Raw genomic sequence first — 12570 nt, 5'->3', positions numbered from 1 at the left:
ATCAAGGTTTTACTATCTAAACTCTCAATCTCATTCTCCCTCTCCTCTATCTCTCTCTATCTTCTTCTTCTTCTCCCTCTATTTCTTTTATTTTTTTTATATGGTTGTGGTATGTGGATGCACTTTTATTCCCTTATTTCTTTTTATGTGATTATGAAGTGTGGCTGCATTTTTTTTTATTCCTTTCATTTTGCGTTAGTCTGATAGGTTAGATGCTCATGTGTTAGGACGCCAATTTAATCCCTTAATTTTGTTAGATGCTTATGAGTTAGGATGCATTAATTTTTATTAATTTAATTAGTTTAATTTAACACTTTAATTTGGTTCACTTTGCATTACTTTTAAGTTAGTTAAATAGAGTGGCGTATATCTCCTCGTGTTCGACCCGTAGCTACGATTGACCCGTATGCTTGCGGTATTATTTTAACTCAAACAGAGGTCACATGATGTCTATCCCTCTTAAGTCTCAACTCACTGAGAGCAGATGTCAGCTCTCCTCTCCAGTAAATCTCTGCATCATCTACCTCATCATCAGACTCCTCATGTGAACTCTGAACCACCATGCTCTATCTCTCATCAAAAACCATACATACTGGCCATTCCACCTCTGTCTCTGCATGAATACAAGAATACTCTCCTGATGATCTGCTAGCTACCTCTGATGCTGACTCATCACTAGCTGACTTCACAACTGCTCTACATGGCTCACCAGCATATAAACTCGGAACTCTATCCCACATAGACTTGGAAGAAGTACATCCACTAACCTTAACTTTAATGCTATCAGTCAATCCATCAAGTATAAGAGCTTTGGCTTTGGAATCAAACCTTTTTTCTTTTTTTGATTTTCCATAGCCTTTCTTGACAACTTGATACACATCATAGCCTCCTTCAGCTCCAATGTATGAGTCCATCCTGCATTTCCAGATAACATAATCTATTCCATAGAAAATAGGTGCTCCTGAATCAGAAAATCTGGGATGTCCAAGGCTATCAACTCCTGCCATCACTACCAAGATCACCCTAAGCTGCTAAAGCTAACTGCAGGGACCTTGCTCTGATACCAATTGTTGAATAGTGATGGCCACTGAGAGGGGGGGGGGGTGAATCAGTGGACTATAAAAAATTTTCCCTCCAATAGGTTCACCTCCTAGATCACCTGTTAAGATCTTTAACACTCACCACAACCAACCACACAGTCTTCTCAAAAGGCAAACAGGCACACAACCACACTCTAACTAGCAATCCTGACACAGTCACATACAACCACAATCACTGATACTACTGCCAAGAGCTACTAAATAAAGTGCTGCCAAGAGCTGCTATGTCAACTGTTGGAGATCCCTCACTCAAGCACACTGACTCAATCACAACTGGAGGATCTGAATACAAACCACAAGTCATATACACACCCCAGCTAGACTCAAATGCTCTACCAGGTGTGTACACCCATCCTGCAGAAATGCACTTCTAACTAAGGCAAGCAAGCATCCACAACACAGGGAAATACGTGCTTCAGCAAGTTGCCTACGTGCACGGAGTAATGGTCACTTGGACCTCAGCATCTACTCATCACTAATTTTCCCAGCATAAAACTGAGAGGCCGTACCCACGGCAGATGATGTTTTAGTCACACCTATGACTCAGGACATCTGACCTGCTTCTATCCCTAAATATAGAGATAAGGGTTTTACCCCCAATGGTTTTCTAGCACCCACTAGTAACCAACACTGTGTCCAGATGCAAATGGATAACTCAACAAATATAATTGGGCTTATACAAATGCCCTACAATGTCAAACACATATAGCATAGGTCTCAACATGCATCCCTACTGCTAGCAGATACAATGAATACCGAAATATAAAAATTACAATGTCAAGAGATAGAAATTCTCACAACCATGCAGTGTCTCTGATTCCTGGTATCCGTAGATGGAGTCTGGCAACTCTGGTTGCTCACTGGGATTTTCACTTATGCTCTGGAGTGGTTCCTAGCAGTGTGGGAGACCACTTTCTTCTTCCTTTTCCTTTCTTTTCTTTTCTTTTCCCCTTTCCTTTCTTCTTTCTTTCCTCCACCGAATCTGAGATGGGGCTTCAAACTTCTTTGCTTTTTCTTCTCTTTTTCTTCTCTCCTTCCTTCTCTTTCCCTCTCCTTTTCTTTCTCCCTTTTTCTTCTATTTTTCTTTCCACGGTTCTGTGTGTTTTTTCTCTTGGAGAAGAAGACAACTTCACTTCCTTTTTTTTTTTTTTTTTTACAAAAAAGGACTTTTTGAAAAAGTACCAAAAAGACCCTTAGAGAAGAACTAATAAAATCTTCACAAAAGGAATCTTCAAAATGGGTATTGCTAAAGAAAACATTTTGAAAAAGTCAATGCACGTCTTTTGAGAGCACTTTGGAGAAGTAATTTCAAAATAGAATATTCTAATCTATTTTGCTCTCAAAAGCAACGTTACATCACCAACATCTTGAAAATTTCAAAAGAGCCCCTCTAGTCCCACTTAATTATGTCACCATAGACATAACTTAAATTTATTTCATTTAAACCCCTGAGACCAAAAAGTGATCTTATGCTGCTGGCCAAGAGCAAAATTTGAAATTCAACTTTCCAGATTTGCTTCTAATCTGCGCACCCAAACGGAAAAAATCATAACTCCCTCGTTTGACGTCGGATGGACGAACCGTTTGAACCGATGGAAAGAAGACTTGACGAAATAAAATATTCATGTGGAATGTTCTGTCTATTTCTATCATTATACTCTTCAAAAATACCGACAAACATGCTGCCAATACGAAAACCTATTAAATCAACATTCTTAATGCACCTAGCCTTCACCCTTTAAGGCTTCCAAACACTACAATGAACAATCTCATGCTGCCACATAATTCTTGGATGCTCCAACATCATTGCCAACATGCCACAACACTGTCAAATGACCAATATGCCCCTGGATGACTCCCAAACACTATGGGACCTCTGTATATACTGCCAAACCCCTGTAATGATATCACTACCGTTGTGAACACTCTAGAACTACTGGGGATGGTGGGGACACTATCCAGTCACTGCCTGTACTCCCATAAGCATGTCTACTCAACCAGAATGTTGCCTGAACTGGCCTGAGCGCTGTAACTACACCAAGATGCATTATGTTGACCACAACAACACGCATGCACTGTGTTGACAACAATGACAACAAACACACAATCACTGCCATCTGCACTGTGTGTTCAACAAGTTTTGTCTCAGATTATCCGCAGTATTTATTGTGGCCTCCTCCAATCTGGTTCACACCAAATTCTTGGTAGAAAAGGGAGGGGTTTGGGGGGTGGTTATTAAAGATGAAGTTTTTCTTATTTATGTCTCTAATCCTTGATCTTATGATTAACATTATGGGGGATAATATGATTTTCTGTTCCTATTGAGTAATTTTTATGCTTATGTTAGTTATTTGAAATGGATCTCTCTATATCTTTTAATTACTTGATCCTATCTAATGCAAATGTTATGAATCATGTTGCAAGTATGTACGTTGTTCATTTAGGGGGTGGGGATGGAGGAGGCTCTATCTTTCAATTAACTTTCCTTGGCTGTTAGCCTTCTAGTAGGAACATTCCTGCTACAAGCTAGGTCCTGAGTTTGACTCCGCCTCCCCCTTAGGATCACCTGCCTGAGAGGAAACTCCCTGGTGAATATGGGGGCCCCAGTAGCTCACGGTTTGTTGTATTGCGGGATCATATGGGGGATTTAGTCGGCTAAAGGCTGGATACCTCCTGTTCCAAAAAATAAATAAATAAAAGTGTAGCAACAAAATATTTTCCGAGAAAACCGCTCCGAAAATTGCGATATCCTCAGAAGTGTCAAAACAATTAATATGTAAAATAAAAATCTTCCTTCTTATGTCAAGTATCAACGGCCAGTGGTGGTTCTTTAATTAGCAAGTGTTACAGGGAACCCTCCCCTTTGGCGGTTGTCCCCCCATTAATTGGCCAATTGTAGATATTATCTTGTTTTTTTTTTTTTTTTTGTTCTTTTGTATGAGCTGGAATACTATGTTGGTTTTGTGAGAACTTGCATTGGGAGGAACCAGGCATCTTCAGTACTTGCCAGAGTGAGGTTCGTTTCCTCGAAGCTTCGTTAGGGTTCTTTGGTCGTCGGTATGTGTGCAAGTGAGTGGAGCATACTACGATGGTTGCAGAGGTGAACCGTCAGTTTGTTCCTTAGACTTTGAGGACGATTGCAGAGGTGAGAGGTCAACAGAGGTGTGAATGGTTGCGGTTGCAAATGCTAGGCTTCTTCATTCTATTGAGGTAGAAGGTGTAAATTCTCTTCTTTTAATTGGAAGGGTATAATAGTCTTTAAGATTAATATTACCTGCTGACATCACCACTTAATAGAAGTATGCCAATATATGTATGTTAATCGCACACGAATCCTCTACGGCCCAACTGCCCGAGTGGCCATAGCGGCGTAAGTACAGGGCCGCATGCAATGTCCGCCTTACCCCTGCTTGAGACGCAAGTCATTACCAAAAAGAATAGAGACATAAGTGAAAAAGATATTTTTTCCCATAAAAATGTATAGTTTAAAATACTTGAATAATAAATAAAATTCAATTAATAATCTAGATTAGATTGAGTCCTAAGTAAGGATAGTGGAATATAGAAATATTATAGCTTTGAAGTTGATAAGGAAAGAGATGTAACGTAAGTAATGGGGTAAATAGTAAGGAGTTTTAACTACTAAAAACGATGAAAAAGGATTGAGAAAGACATCAGCTACTAACTACCATAAGAGAGGGAGTAGTATAGATATTTTAAGAGGGGAAGAAGAGGGATTTGTTGGAGGGAGAATATATTTTAAGACTCCCAATTAATTGGTAACTGAAGATAACTTTGAGTTACAACTTATTTTCAATAATAAGAAATATGCAAAACTTAAAACAATCAATAGAAATTCAATAAAATCGTTTTTTTTTCAGGTAGTGAAGAGAGAGAAAGAGAGGACATGGAGGAGAGGAGTCATATAAATTATACAGCAGTTTGAAGTTTAAAACGATTGGATCAAGCGGAACAGTGAGATAACTCCCCTTCCCCTAGTGGAGTGGATCATAAAATCCTTTTGGGTCCATGACGATAAGTCGATCGCTCACTACAGGTACTCAAATATGTGTTTGTGATTTTTTTGTTTTGAAAAACTTCAACGTACAGGTCCTCTGTGTGTGTGTGTGTTTTGTTTCCAGGGGTTGGTGTAATGGTGGGGGCATGGATTTTCAGGGGTGGGGTGTGTGGGCTAGGGTTAGGTTGCATGGAGATTACAAGGGAGCTAGGGTTGGGCTACAGAACAGGGAAGGGGAGAGATCAGCGGGGGCTTCTGGGAAAGAGGGAGGCTAGGTTTGTTTGCAGAAGGGGCAAGGAGTTTCAGGGGAAGAGAGAAAAAGGTTGGGGAGGGGGAGACAGAGGCAGTGGGGGTAGGTGGTGGTGGTGTTGGGGTAAGGTGAGGAGTTTCATTAGGACGGGGTGATGTAGGAGTGGGGGTGCATGGATGGTAGTGGTGGGGTAGGGCAGGGAGTTTCAAGGGGGAGGGATGGATGCAGGGTGGTGGGGGGCGGTGCAGAGTTTCCAGGGTGGAACAAAGTGGCCGGTGGTGGTGGTGGTGGTGGTGGTAGGGTGGGTTGGGAGAAGGGTAAGAGGGGTGGGTAGAAAAATGCCACTAAAGTATTTAGGTGCGGTAAGAATCCGCACTTAAAGTAATGTAAAACAACTATTCTGCTACCTTTTTGCCTTTTATTTTTTGACAAAAGCTTAATTACATAGATTGATGGGTCCAAGAGAACTTTTTAGTTTACAAATTAGCCCTAGCTAGTCAATTGATTCAAAATAAGTTGGAGACTAATTTAAGGTAGCAAATCAAATTGAGGTGTGGTATGCATGTTCAATTTAAGGTTTTTCTTCTTCTTTCTGGTTGTTGCTTTTAATTACTTGTATTAATTAATTAATAAATAGAGGCTCCTGGCCTTCTTCTTCTTCTTCTGTAGGTGTATATTTACTTACTCCAGTGTTTTCATGTATTAATTAGCAGGTGCAGGTTAATTTAAACTCCCAACAGTGATATTATTTGTAAGTTAATTAGCATATGGCTTTCCTTCTCGACTGTTGCTATACTACATTCGTTACTGCGAATAGAAAGCGTTCGAAGAACACCACTAGTTTCCATGGTTTCGAGGAGAATATTATGGTTGCACTTCCAGAGGACATCATGAGATTGATTCTAAACAAGTTAGACTTACTGAGCTTCTGTCACTTTAGTACAGTCTGCAAGTCCTGGCTAAGGCTTACCTTTGCTGCTAAGAACAGAATCCCATGGTTTTTTAGTCTCTCCCATGGAAAAATTTTCAGGTTAGAATTTCCCCCTGAAGCCTATGGTGCTTGGTGTTGTGGGTCTAACTACGGATGGTTGATAATGAAGAGTGGTAACATGGGACACCATTTCCTTTTGAATCCATTAACCAGAGAACGATTTAGCCTTCCACCTACAACAAATCTTTCTATTACTATCGGTGGTTATCACAACATTCCCAAAGCTATATTGGTTGATGATAATAAGATTGTATCTTCTGTGACTACTGGTGATTGTATGGTCATGGTGATCTATCATAGCTTGGACCATCTAGCCTTCTGTACTGGAAGAAGCTGCTTAACACACTATGCACCCCCAGACTGTATAGCCTTTCGTAGACCAGGGGATGAGATGTGGACTCCCATTGAAAATTACCATTTCAAGTTTAAAGACATTATTTTCTACAATGGAAATGTGTATGCCATTAATTGCCAATTTGATCTTATGCTTGTGATGTTAATTGGCCGCCCTTATCCAAAACTAACAATCTGTAACATTGTTCTGCCAGCAAAAGAGAACCTTAACTTCTCCAGTTGGTGGGGCCGGCCGATATCCTTGCATTTGGTGGAATGTCTTGGAAAGTTGTTAGTGGTGATAAAATATCATTTTTGTCCTCATAAAACTGGTATGTTCAAGGTATTGTCCGGCCCCTCTTCTTGGATCAGGATTGTTTTCAGGGAGCCCAATGCCCAGGGTGTTGTCAGGGGACATCTAGCGGTTGAGCTGTGCCGCACACATTTCGATGCACGCTTAGGGATGTGTGTGGCACAGCCCAATGGCTGGCAGTGCCCTGGACATATTGGGCTCCCTGGAGACGAACTAAATTCCCTCTCCTTGAAGGACATCGCCCAATGAGGCATTTGATGGCTGGACTATGTTGCACACATCCCAACAATTGATTGGGTGTGCATCGAGATGTGTGTAGCACAGCCCAACCGTCGGATGCCTCATTGATCTCTCTACTCAGGGGAGTGCGATTCCAATATTTCACATATTGCGTTTATGGTACCTATAAATCAGACTATAATTAACCAATTGTTCAATTTATTTTCTATTTCAAAATTTTCGTCCTTCTACTTCTTGCAACCACCACCCCCACCCCCTACCCCTTCTGCAACCCAACACAACCCAATCCCAACCGTCCCAAATCTTGCCATGTATAAGTATAAATTAGATTAGGAAATTTACTATTTACTTGTTAACACTTCACAGAGAGGTATACGTAAAATAAAAATCCATAGTTTAAGATATTTGACTAATAAATAAAATTCATAGAAATATTAGAATTTTGAAGTAGATAAGGAAAGAGTTGTAACCTAAGTAATAGGGTAATTAGTGAGGAATTTTAACTACTAAAACGATGAAAAAGGATTAAGAAAGACATCATCAGCTACTATCATAAGGAAGGAGAAACAGAGACGTGAGGGATTTATTAGAGCGAGAATATAAGACTCCCAATTTTTATTTTTGTTTTTGATAACTAAAGATAATTTTGAATTACAACTTATTTTCAGTAAACAAATATGCAAAACTTGAAACAACCAATAAAAATTCAATAAAATCGTTTCTGGTTGTTGATTTTTACTAGTATGAATAAATAATAATTTCATGTATTAGCAAGACTATGACTATCCCTTTCCACCTTTCCGTTTAGCCTTTTGTAGACCAGGGGATGAGAATTGGACTGTCATTCAAAATTCCCATTTTAGGTTTAAAGACATTATTTTCTACAATGGAAAAGTGTATGGCATTACTTCCCAATTTGATCTTATGATTGTGAAGTTTGGCCCTCTTCATCCAACAGTAACAGGTTGTAACATTGTTTTTCCATCGAAAAAGAAACTTAGCTTCTCTAGTAACTTCTCTAGTGTGCGCAGCCGATGGAAAACCTTGTATTTGGTGGAATGTCTTGGAGAGTTATTGATGGTTCTAAGATGTTTTGATCAGTTCAAGATATTCAATTTAGTTCCAAAGGATCGGAGTTGGATTGAGGTGAAGGACTTGGGTGATCAAATGCTATTTCTTAGCAGTACAAGTACTGCCTTCTCTCTCTCGGCACTTGACTACACTGGTTTTAGAGGAAACTCTATATATTTCTATGACGATGAAACGGCACCTGAATGTCATCGGAAAGAAGGAAGTGCAGTTGGAAATTTCCCTGAAAGAAAAGAAGGAATGCCAACTTGCTACGCTTTGTATGAATTTCATTTAGAAGATGACAACATTGAAAGTTTTGTCATAGATTATCAGCTTTCCTTTTATTCTCCTCCCTTCTGGTTGTTGCAGCCCAAGTGCATCCATCTAATACTCACAAGCCCCTAAGGAGATCAGCCCACATTAAAACTCAAAATCCCTTAAGGAGATCTGCCTACATTGAAGCCCATCAAGCCCACAAGGCCCAGCCCCAAAGCCTAATCCGACAACTTGGTTCAAGGACAAATCAAGTCATGCACTAAGATCCAAGGACCAAGTTCAGCCTCAAAACATGGTCTCTTTGGTGACAATTTGAACTCTCATAGTGGAAGATGATGTGGCAGCTCTTCTCCCAAAGATTCTTTGTGTCCAAGCTTCTTCAAAAGCTAGAAATATCTATGAGAAAGTGCAGACCTTAAGAAGATAGGTGAGGTGACAGACATATTCTATTTATTGGACAATCAATAATAATATAATTGATGTACATGGAGAGATTGAGATTTCTACATATAAGTTCTGTACTAAGGTTCCATAGTGGTGCTTTCTTGCTTTGACAAATATCCAATATTGTTGAGGAAATTTTTGTATTCTTTAGTTTGTGTTTGGTTATTTTGAAACTCAAAATTGAATACTAAATTGGAATTGTTACTTCGATTTTATGTTTTTTGAACCTTTAGAATCCTCAGGTTCATGACTAGAACCTTTTAAATGCTAGTCCAGTCCACACAGTTTAGCACATCTGAAAAGAACTAGATCAAGCATCCTAACCAAGGGTTCAGACAGAACAGCTGATTATGGCATGCTCATTCAAAAAAAATCAATTGATCAATTTGGTTCATGTAACCTTTGCATCTATCTGTCATCACAAGTCAGACAGAAAGATGCAAAATGCTTCTGATCCGTAGAGCAAAATGCTTCTGATGATTCCGAGATGGCATTTGAGCAAACATTCTCCTCCGGGCCCAAATAATTCTAAAAATCTGACCTCCCTCGGGTTGAATCTTGGGATCAATCTTCTTTTGGATTTATTTAAGACAAATTTAATAGAGAATTAATCCTGACACCATCAGTGTGGCTCCAGGGCTTTTAGGCAGCAAGACTTCAATGCTGATATTCTTTGAGGAGAAACTAAAATTCTAATGGTTTCTTGCCTTACACTGTGTACTCTGAGAAAGTTTCTTTGGAATTGCATGTCTAGAACAAATTCTTCAAACAATAGACATGATTAAACAGGTACAAGATTGATTCAAGAAAGGCACGTAATATCCTTAGGCCTTGAAACGGTTAGTTTAGAGCCAACAGTTCAATATGGTCAGTAGTGAATTCAGTTCTAGCATTACAACCCTGAAAACTATGGCTGACAACTTCTGGAAATATTGAGTTGAGCCAAGGACAAAAACAGAGCATGTGCGATCAGGATACTTGTTATTTAATTCAGGTTTTAGAGTTTCCCTGAGAAAGGTCCTTTGAGTTCCAACTTTTACCTTAGATACAAATAGAGTTTCATTGCAAGAAAAAAAATTGAAATCAAGGAAAACCTAGATGCCTGGATGGTGTAAGATAGCCTTTAGAGGCAGCTCCTGCAAACGTTGCATTACTGGTTCTGTATGTCATGTCGCAAAGCATTAGAAGCATTTCCTACAACCGGCTCTATAGCTTATATGGTAATACTTTTGAAGGCTGTTAGAAATCGCCTATAAAGAATTTTCTCATGTATTTTTAGTAACAATTTACTACCGCCGATAGTAGTTAATAAGAAGTGTATATTGTTTGCTCTTTTCCCCAGTTTCCTGTAAGGCTGCATATAGTTTGCTCAAAAAACTTTAAGCATACACCAGGGGATTTTTTTTATTTTAATCCAAAATAAGCTATACAACCAAATTTTCACATTTTCACCAAAAAAAAAAAAAAAAAGATCAATGTGACTTGTATCTTTAACATCCTTGAACAAGGTTTCCTAAAAAATAAACAAAATATAGATTGCAAAGGTCGCCTACTTCGTTCCTCAACTGCACCCTTTGTCTATGTAATAAAATCTGTTTAAAGGGCAAAAACACCAAATGGCAGATAAGTTAGAGAACCAGAACGAAAACCTGCTGGCTAAACTGGATTAAGCTTATCAAACACAACACATTCTCACTACAAGAATCATTCATTCTCTCTAGTTTTTTCTATCCAAGACTACCAGAGCTGCTATATATATATATATATATATATCCCCATCTACCTCTCCTAGATACTATAAAATTCAGTTGCTTGCTTTTTTCTCTGGGCTAGTGCTAACAGTTAGGTTGCTCCATTGTGACCAAGTGGGTCACGGGTTCAAGTCTCTGGAAACAGCCCCTTTGCGAAGCAGGGGTAAGGCTGCGAACATTATGACCCTCCCCAAACCCCGCAGTGGAGAGAGCCTCATGCACTGGGTACGCCCTTTCCTCGTGCTAACTAAATCTCAGGAGCCTCAGTTATGGCTCACTGGCGCTCATACACCACCCAAGTAATGGAAAGTCTTCAAAGAAATTATTCAGACTTTGGCACTTGAGTTATGTAGTACATAAAACTGACCCCAAAAGAAAATAAAAGACCCCAACAATAATTAAGAAGTAACTCAAATTTGGAGAAGGGCCAACCTCATTTAATCACTCTTCATCCTCATGTTTGACAGGTTCCCCCTCATAGAAGATTTCTGTATTTGGCGCAACAACACAACACTCACCAGGTTCTTTCTCAATTACTTTGAATTCAAGACTTCGCATTCCTCCCTAACAAGAGAAAGATCACCCTTCCTCACAGGTCGATATGATTCCAGGAAATATGCTGTTTAAACAATAAGAAACACTAGCCAGTTACATTGGCACCTGTAAAAATATACTAATAAAACAAAATGTGGGGATAAAGGAAATCAAAATATATAAAAACATCGTAAATCACTCACGCTTCAAATACACGTCAAACAGGTTCCCAGCCATAGCCTCAATTGTATCCTCAATAGGAAGGATGTGAACACCCTTCCCATACTTCACATATTTGACACTAATGGACAGATACAACATTCCCCAGACGTACCCTAAGATTATCTCGTACAACCTTCATTCATTCTGATTTTTGGCTCCTCACATTAATCATGACCAAGAACTATGCAAACTGTGTCCCTTCGCTTCTTCCCCTGTACAATTCATATGTCATGGAATTTTATGGGAGCAACCCCAATTTTGTATATCAAAATCAGGAAAAGGGGGAATAACCTTGATAACAACTGTATCCTCTCGTAAAGGACTGGAGCTTTTCCATTGAAGTAGGATTCATGGCAACCACAGAGTTGTCATCATTTGCAGCTTCATCAACAATAAGACAGTTTGGACACTTTTTTGTGTTCCAATATTGCAGTAGAAAAGTCCTTTTTTATTATTTTTCCTCTTTGAAAAACGGACTGAATTATTATCACAGGGAATCTAAAAGAACAAAGAAATAAACATATATTAGCCCAAGAGGAAACATGTGTAACATGACAAAACATGAATATTAAAACATTCATAATTAGTGCATTCAATTTCTAATAATGGACAATACAAGTTGTTGAATCTGACTGGATATAACTCATGTTAGTATAACTCACTACTAGTCTAGCTTATCCCGTAAGATTTGTTTGAGATTTCAGCTGAATATGCATGGAACCTGTTTCCAATCTACAATTATTTGCAAAACTTCTCACAAAAGAGAAACAACCTTCACATCATTCTTAATGACTTACATTCTTGAATAATGATTTTTGGAGGTTAATGAATTACAAATATATGATTATAGTAAGGTGCACTGCAACAACGATAACAATAAGTGGAGATTATGCTGTCCACAGACACCATACAACACAAATTATTCAGCTGAATTATTTATGGATTATAATCTCAACACAGGTAGAGCTCACTTCTATTCAGCAACATACCATGCCAATGTCAAAAGATGATAATAGGCTTGCACAAT

Source organism: Telopea speciosissima, chromosome 9 (assembly GCF_018873765.1).
Source record: "Telopea speciosissima isolate NSW1024214 ecotype Mountain lineage chromosome 9, Tspe_v1, whole genome shotgun sequence".
Taxonomy (NCBI): Eukaryota; Viridiplantae; Streptophyta; class Magnoliopsida; order Proteales; family Proteaceae; genus Telopea; species Telopea speciosissima.
The sequence above is the reverse complement of the archived record's forward strand: the minus strand, read 5'-3'. Positions refer to the sequence as shown.